At 39.9% G+C, this 9,254-nt stretch overlaps 1 pseudogene; it reads left to right on the top strand.

Moving 5' to 3' along the window:
• Nucleotides 1–1,653: 1,653 nt before the first annotated feature.
• LOC101571438 lies at nt 1,654–2,750 on the top strand (annotated as a pseudogene).
• Nucleotides 2,751–9,254: the final 6,504 nt, after the last annotated feature.

Below are 9,254 nucleotides of genomic sequence, written 5' to 3'. Positions count from 1 at the left end.
CATTTATACACACAAGGTGGGTAAGGCAAGGATCCTGAGAATCTACAGCATGTTTTTGACACTAGCAGTTAATTGGAAGGATTCTCAAGCTGACTTACTATATATGCTGATACCTGTGAACTAAGCAACTGCACTGAAGTTAGCAATGTGTGACAGTAGGGTCATGCTTGGAATGCCTGCCATTCTGGTCTTCTAAATACTTACTGCTTGTCATGACATACCAATTACTGCCATACTGTCTCTCAAGTAAATGTTTGTTTAAACAAAAAAAAGGAGGCAATAAATGAAAACAAGAGACAGGAAAAAAAGTCACAGGACAGTCCTGCTACAATGCTGTATATGGTTAGATTTCTTAATTTCTGTGCAAAATTTTGTAATTGTTTATTCATATTTTTTCTTTTCTTTTTTATTCACATTTTTGCAAATACTTTTTATTTTTTCAATTTTTGTCTTCATATTCTGCAGGGACTTCAAGTTTAATGTCGATGGAAAATACCTGTTGCATGTTATGCCTAAGATGTTTGATATTCAGAGAGATAGGTTAAACCTAACTGCATATGTTGCAAGGTAAAAATAAGCTTCACTTCTGGAGTGTTAACAACCTAGGTTTGCAGATCAAAAATCATAGAAAAAGAAGGGCTGCAAGGACAGCCAATATTTTGGCCCTGGCCTTTCAAGATCAGTGAGGACTCAGAACATAGGAGAACCTGTGCTATAATACCATGTAACTCAGTTGTGTCCCAAATTTTCTGATCAAGGAGATTATGGGACCACAGAGGAATGTGATCAATGATGTAGAGTGTGCCTAAGCAGAGTCACATGGAGAGAAAACATTCTCTCAGGCTTTCACAGAGAGAAAATTGGTCAAGCAATGGCCATGACTCATCCACATGGCTGACACTGACAAAGGATCTACAGACTCTGGTATGGGGTTTCAGATTAAATCCTGAGAGATTTGACTAACCTTATCAGATACAAAAGTTACATTTCTTGTTATATAGGTCTTGCTTTATCTTGGTCTTAACCATCCAGCAGAAAAGTAGGAAAACAAAGTATAAAAAGTAAAGCCACATTAATATGCTGAGCTGTAAAAAGCTCAAGTCAACAATTTTGGACATTGCCAGTCTTACGGAAAGCCCAGTACTACTATGGACTACTGGACTCCATTGGGAGATTGTGCTGAATTCAAGCACTTACAATATTTAAATGACAATGGAATGCCCTTCTCTGACAAAACTAACCCAAAAAAATGGGATAGAAATGAACGACCCTTTTGTATCTGTATATTCAAAATAGTTAGGATAGATATACAGCTCTACTCTCTTAATTCAATGAATAGAGAGATTTGTTATAATATTGTTTGAGACAGGATATCATGTTTGCATCTTGTACAGTGAATAACCACTAAGACAACAATATGCAATATATGAATTACTGTAAAAGTGCCAGTAATCGGTTGTGAAACTGTCTCATTGATATTTGTTTCTCAATAAAATTATTGGGAAAAAAAGGGCACAAAATGGAGGTATAGCAGGGATTCAGGATGACCAAGTGTCCATAAGGAACAAAAGGTCATGAAGAGTTTAGCGTTTTGTTGGATGCCTCCGCGCAGCGAGGAAGAGGCCCTGCAGATTTCCGAGCGGCTGGGTCGAGATGATGAAGCTATTCATTGGAAACCTGCCCCGGGAGGCCACAGAGCAAGAGATCCGCTCATTCTTTGAGCAATATGGGCAGGTGCTGGAATGTGACATCATTAATAACTGCAGCTTTGGGCACATAGAGGACGAGACAGCGGCGGAGGATGCCATTCGGAACCTGCACCACTATAAGTTGTACGAGGTGAACATCAGTGTGGAAGCCAGCAAGAACAAGAGTAAAGCTTCAACCAAGTTACACGTGGATAACATCAGCCCCACTTATACCAACAAAGAGCTTTGGGCCAAATTTGAGGAATATGGTCCAGTCATCAAATGTGACATCGTGAAAGATTATGCCTTTGCACACATGGAGCGGGCAGAAGATGCAGTGGAGGCCATCAGGGACCTTGATAACACTGAGTTTCAACGCAAACGAATGCACTTGCCGTTGTCCACCAGCTGGTTTAGGACTGCGCTCGGAATGGGAGATCAGAGTGGCTGCTATCGGTGCGGAAAAGAGGGACACTGGCCCAAAGAGTGTCCAGTAGATCGTTCGGGCTGCGTGGCAGACTTGAACAAGCAATATGGAGCAGTGCATACACCTTACACCATGAGCTCTGGGGATTCGTTGTATTACAACAACGCATAGGGAGCGCTCGATGCCTACTACGAGCGCTGCCATGCTGCCTGGTCCTATGAGGCGCTGGCAGCTGCAGCTGTTTCTGCATATAATTACACAGAGCAGACCTTGTCCAGAACACAGCCATGGCCAGAACGCAGCCATGGCCAGTCACCTCACCTTCACCTCTCTCAATCCCTACGATATATACCTGTTGCCGACCTCGCGAGCTGCTGCTTACACAGCTGCTGCTGCTGCTGTTACTGCAGCTTCCACTTCATATTATGGGCGGGATCGGAGCCCCCTGCGTCGCACTACAGGTCCAATCCCCACTGTTGGAGAGGGCTACGGTTATGGGCATGAGAGTGAGTTGTCCCAAGTTTCTGCAGCCGCGCGGAATTCCTTGTACAACATGGCCCGGTATGAGCGGGAGCAGTATGCTGATCCGGCGCGGTACTCAGCCTTTTAAAGCTTGAGGTGGAATGTGTGTGGGCTGAAATTCCGAGCTGAGGTTGTGCATGTAAATATACACTTCGTTGGTACTCCGTCTCTGGGACGTTTTCAGCTCTGTGCATTCAGTCCCTCAGGAATCGTGGGCCTTAATTTACCTTCCTAAGTTCAGACCTTTCTTTTTCTTTCTAGTGCCCATTATCCTGTTCTTGTTGTTGTTTAATACTTCTGTATTAAATACTTCTGTAGCTTCCCATTCATGTTCTGTTTTCCCAGCAGGCCTCACTGTATGCAGAAGCTGTGGTGGGGGCTGCCCTGTGTCCTCCCTGCCTCCTGCCTCCAGTGGGTGTTGGATTTGGGAATGACCTCGGAGAGTCACCACTGCTCTTGGGTTTCTTTTAGCCCAAAGGCTAGACCTAGAGTTGGATCACTTTTACCTTTCCAGTGAAATAAATGGTTTTTCAACAACAATAACAAAAAAGTCATGAAGCAGCCAGAACTTCGGCATTTATTGATTGAAGAGGGATTATTGGATGACACAGAGGCTGGTGGTTATCTTGAACTAAGAGGATGTTTCCTCAGACCATCATTAATCTTTGTAGTTTTAGTTTGAGTCTCAGTGGTTTTAATCTTAGTGTTAGTAGGTCAGAGAGGGTGGCCCACTCCTAATGGGATCATGGGAAATCTCAAAAGGGCAATCCCAAAAGTCCCAAGCTGCCATTCCTCCAATGTAAAGCTAGCTGTTGTGAATTGGTGATCCCTAACAAAAAGGAATCTCAGCATTATTTTAATTTGCATCTCTTGAATGATCAGTGATGTTGAACAATGTTTTATACATTTATCTGCTATTTGTACTTCTTATCAGAGAAGTGTGTGTTCATTTCAGATGCTCTGCTTTTGATTGCATCTTTGAATTTAAGGGATCATCATATATTCCAGATAGTAATCCTTTGTCTGAGGAACAGCTGGAAAAACATTTTTTCCCACACTGCAGGTTGTTTCTTTACTCTGTTGATGGTATCTCTTGCTGTGCAAAGCTTTTTTAATAAAATGAGATCCCAACTGTTGACTCTTTGCAATTTCCTGTGCGACTGGGGTTTCGTTCATAAAGTCCGCCTACACCAATGTCTGTAAGAGGTCTACCTATTCCATCTTCCAGCAGGTTTAATATTTCTGCTTTAATATTTAGGTCTTTGAACCATGCAATTTTACCTTAGTATGTGGTGAAAGATATAGGTCTGATTTTAATCTTCAGCATGTGGAAAGCCAGTTTTTTCAGCACCATTTACTAAAGTGGCTATCTTTTATCTAGTGAATGTGTTTGGCACCTTGTCAAAGATAAAGTGGCTAAGTATGTCTAGAGTTGTTTCTACCTCTTCCAATATGTTGCATTAAAACTCAGGTCTGGTTTTTGTTGTTGTTTGTTTGTTTGTTTTTCCAGTACCATGCTGTTTTTTATTATAGTACCTTTGTAGTATGATTACAAATTTGGGATTGTGATGCCTTGCTTTTGTTGGCCAGAATTGCCTTTGCTATTCTAGGTCTCTTCCTGTTCCAAATAAATTTTATTATTATTTTCTTTAATTCTGTGAAATATGCTGTTGAAATTTTGATTGAGACTTCATTAAATCTGTGTAACAATTTTGGAAGTATGGTCATTTTCACCATATTGGTTTTTCCTATACAAAAGCAAATAATGTCTTGCCATTTTCTAATATCCTCTTCAATCTTTTTTGTCCAGAGTACTGTAGTTTCAATGTAGAGGCCTTTTACTTTCTTTGTTAGATCGAATCCTAGGTATTTCCTTTTTGTGGATATTTTTGTGAAAGGTCTTTCTCTAATTTCTCTCTGAGTGACTTTGTTATTAATGTATAAGAAAGCTACTGATTTTTTAGTGTTGACTCTCTATCCAGCGCTATGGCTGAATTTGCTTATTAAATCTAGCAGCTTTTTTAGAGGCATTTTTGAAGTCTTCTGTATAGAATAATGTGTCATTCACAAATAATTATAATTTAACTTCTTCCTTTCCAATCATGATTCTTTTTATTTATTTATTTTTTTCTCTTGTTTAATTGTTCTGGCTAAAGTTTCCAGAACTATATTGAACAAGAGTAGTGATAGTGGACATCCTTGTCATGAAAGCTTTCACTCTAGTATGAGCAAAAGTTTTCCATCTAATATGATGCTAGCTCTTGGATGGTCATTGATAGCATTTATCAGATTGAGATTAAAAAAACCATGTATTTCAATTTTCTGTAGATTTTTTAAAATCATGAATGGGTGCTAGACTTTGTCAAAAGCTTTTTCTTCATCTATTGAGATAATCATATGGGTTTTGTCTTTGGCTCTTTTAATAAGGTGTATTACATTTATTGGTTTATGTATGTTTAATTGCTTCTGCATTCTTAGTGTTCTAGGCAGCTAACTTAGATGGAAATATTATAGGCAAGCAGATATGGCTAGGCCCTTAGAAGGAGCTAGTATGGGGGCTGGGGAGATGGCTCAGTGGAATAAGCGCTTCCCTGGCAAGCGCAAGGGCCTGAGTTCAATCCTCAGTTCCACCAAAAAAAAAACAAAAAACAAAAAAAAAGAAAGAGCTAGTATGAAGACAAGATACCTTGCAACTGTGAGAGAGACCTGACACTCAAGACAAAAGATCAAACAAATGCATATAACTCTAAGATAAACCTCTAGGATTGATATTCTAAACAGGTCTCTATCACATTGAAAGAACCAGGAAGAGTCACTAATCCAAGACATTAAAGGAAAGCCCCTGTTCTGAATTTATGCTGGCTTGCAATATGGCTTGCTTCACCATTTGACCCTGGATTTAATCAATTTTACCTGAGCAATTATGCTTTTAATTTTATTGGTTGACCATAATTTTGTTCTACCTCATGCCCTCCTAGAAAATTCCCTTGTTTTTCACCTTAGACCTGCCTCACCTCATCTTTTTTGCTCTATAAAATTCTCTAGAAAAGGCAGATTCCTTGGCAACTCATTCAAGTCCCCTTCTGTCCTCTCAGACAGATCTTTCTTTCCACCTTTAAATATATTCTGCTCTTAATCTCTGTTGTTCCTAAAATTTGCCCTTTGATTTTAGAGAACACAAACTCATCCCAGGTATCATTCAGGTTGGGAGCGTCATTCTCCTATATCATTTGGAGGGCACCCCAAAATCATTGGATACAGGTAGGAGTTTGCTTTTTTTTCATAGCCTCTGGATTGGGATTTGTTTGGGTAACAAATTTTTATGCTTTAATTTTTGATATGTCTTTGCTCATTGTTTATAATTGCTTATGCTTTGTCTCTCATATAGTTTTGTTGTGATGTTGATAAATCTAAGCTAAAACATAGAAATGATAGAAGGTTATGATATTTCTCTCATGGTACACTTTATTCTTGTTTTGTTCTTATATATATTCCATTTGAAGTAGTTGTTAAATGTATTGGTATTCCTGCTTGACTTAAAGAATAGTGCTAGGGAGACTCGCATTAGAATTCTCCCTAGTGGACTTTAATATAAACTTCTGTAAAACAAGTCTTTGTAAATCTAGCTCAGACTTAGAAAATATACATGCTTATATAATAAAACACAGGACTCCACCCACCACTTAAAAATGACATTACGTCAGTGGCTATTCTTAAGACTTGGAAGACAGGTTTCACTGGGACAGACTGGGCTCTGATCCTCTAAACTCTAGAGGAAATGTCAAGCCTGCGCTGCTTCAGTTTCCTTGCTCTGGCCTTACTTCTAATTTTTCCTACCTTTTTGTACTTTCCTTTTTAGCGGCATGTAAAATTAGAGAGAAAAAACCCTTCAGACTATTCCAACTAAGTAAAGCTCATAGAAAATGAGCATTTGTTAACACCAAAGATAGGGAAGTCATTTTAAAGGAAGGACACATACCCTGTCTCTGGGTCAGATGAAGCATACAGAATTATGCTGACCAGGAGAATGTAAATAAAATCCATGTCCCAGCTCAGTATTCTGGGCAGGTCTTCTTCGGGAGACTGAACCTGAGACATGATGGAGAGAATCGACTTCTGGATGACACCAGAAGGGGCTATTTCCAAAATTAGCACACTTATGGGACCAAAACATTTATTCTAAGGAAGGATCTCTGAGCTTTTCTTTTCTCCTAGGTCTAGTTATCATTTACGTGTATAAGAAAAATACTTTGATAATAAATTATAGACTCTAAAACCTTTAATGTAAAGTGCTAGGTAATCTTGTTCAGGTTTTCAACTATTCCTTATAGAACTTTGATAAACAGTGGTTACTCTGCCAGCTAGTTGAATGCGCTTAGAGCAGCTGCTTTAAAAGCAGGGCATAGCTTTCCCCAGCATCTCTTTGATAAATCCCTATAAGCCAACAGCCAATGAAATGTTGACCAGAGAGACAGCTGGATTCCTTTCTAGAGACTGATCTCTGGTTGTGTGAGTTAATAGAAACAGAACAACTGAAGGGTCATGACCACACCTACTCTCTGGTGGATACCTAACAAGTTTCCATGTTCTTATCTCTCTCTCTCTGCTAGTAAACTAGGAATTCTCCCTAAGCTTTTCAGTAGGACCACTTAATTACCCCCTTCATAAATTAGGCAGAGGTAGCTTGCAATAATTTAAATTCCACAGCAGCTATCAGGGGAATGATAGGCTGATCAGATTTTGTCTTTTGAACTCTCTCTAGATGGCATTTGCCTGCTCTGGAATGGAATCTACTCAAGGGATGCCTTGAGAGTGTAAAGATCAATTAAAAATATTGAGTTATGCTTATAAGTTTCCAATAGAAGTTAGTTCATGAGCTTCCTGGGAGGATGAAATCGTGTCCTAGTTTGAGGGTGGATAGGCTAGTTGGATATTGTCTTCCAGTCTCTCCAGATGGCATCCACCTGCCCTCGAGTTGAGTATATTCAACGGACACCTTTGAAGGTATAAATATCAAATAGAAATGGGGAGGAGACACCCAAACTATTTTCTGTGTTGGTATGGGAGGCTCATAGTCCAAGTCACTGGAGGATGTTTACTCTTATTCCCTAGATCCAAAATGAAATACAGAGAAAAATAATAATTAATGTTGCTATTTTAGAACTAGCCAGATACTGTAAAAAAGAAGAAAAATGTTCAAAATTCCTTCTATTCAGATTTGTTTGCATTAAGAAATAGTCCTTGGGGCTGGGAAAATGGCTCAGTGGAATAAGTGCTTCCCCGAGAAGTGCAAGGGCCTGAGTTCAATCCCCAGTTCCACCAAAAAAAGAAAAAAAGAAATAGTCCTTATCTAGTTTTGAAATGGAGACGTGAGCCACAGGAGAGCCGGGCAGCTCAGGCTCTTAAGGACTATCCGGGAGCCTGAGGGTGCTCCTCCCTAACCTTTGGATCCTAGGGACAAGATGGCCTCCATCAGAGCCTCACTCACCATTACTAAATGTAAGGTTTCCCCTATTTGCTCTTCTAGTCTGGAGGATGGGGCTTTTTGGCCAGTTACAATCCAGTCCTCTATAGGGCTACACCCATCCTGAGTTTATGCAAGCTCCTCAAGGTAATATCCCTTAAAGGAGTAAATAGATAATTTGGAACTTCCAGAGTTCAAGTGTCTTTTTCTCGCAATGACCTAAGACAGATAAAATCAGATCTTGAAAAAAGTTTAGATGACACCAATACATACGTTGATGTCTTTAGAAAATTTATTCAGACTGACAAGTTAGGCTAAAAAGATACAATTGATAGGTTTTATTGGCAGCAGCAGTGGCAGTGGTGGCATGGCAGAGAAGCAGAAATGGGGGTGGAGGAGCCTTTATTAACTCTGAAGACATGGAGCGAATCACAGGCAAGGATATGGCGGATCCTCTGACCTGAGACAGCGAGCCTGAGACTTCATGGGCTTTTGCTGGGGGCAGAGCTTGAGGGGCAGGTTCAGGGACACATAAGGAGCTCACTGGAGGCTCCCTTGTGTCAGAAAGGTAAAAGGAAGTTGTGTCCAGGGCTGGAGTGGGGAAGGGGGAAGTGGTCATTGGGAAGAGAAGCTGGTGTTTTGGGGATTCAGCCATTTTGGATTGGGCTCATAATTTAGCAGTCTTGTACTTGGGTCTTATCCCATCATTAATCTTAAACATTGACTTCTAATGAGAGACAGACAGCATTACAATGTGCTCTGACATGTGGGGATAAATATCATATTGTTAATTTTAAACAACCAGAAGATAGACAGCCAGGAGAACAACCAGTTCCCACTGGAGCCCAAGCAGTCCCTACCCAAGACCCCTGCTTGTCTAATAGCCAGGCAGAAGATTGGAATAGAAAGCATTTCCAAGTGTGTATTCTTAAAGGTATAAGAAGAACTTCTAGTTATTTTAAATTTTCAGCTATTTATCAGGAAAAGGCTGAAAACTCCTCTGCTTTCTTAGAAAATTTAATAGAGGCACTGGTAAAATATATTTCCCTAGATCGTCATTCAATAGATGGACATGTTATTCTTACAGATAAGTTCATTCCTCAGTCATCTCCAGATATTAAAAAAAAAGAGCTATAAAAGATAACTTCTGCTC

The sequence above is a fragment of the Octodon degus genome, unplaced genomic scaffold, assembly GCF_000260255.1.
Source record: "Octodon degus isolate 3935 unplaced genomic scaffold, OctDeg1.0 scaffold00238, whole genome shotgun sequence".
NCBI classification, from domain to species: domain Eukaryota; kingdom Metazoa; phylum Chordata; class Mammalia; order Rodentia; family Octodontidae; genus Octodon; species Octodon degus.
Note: the sequence above shows the minus strand (reverse complement) of the source record. Positions and strands in the feature narration are given on the sequence as shown.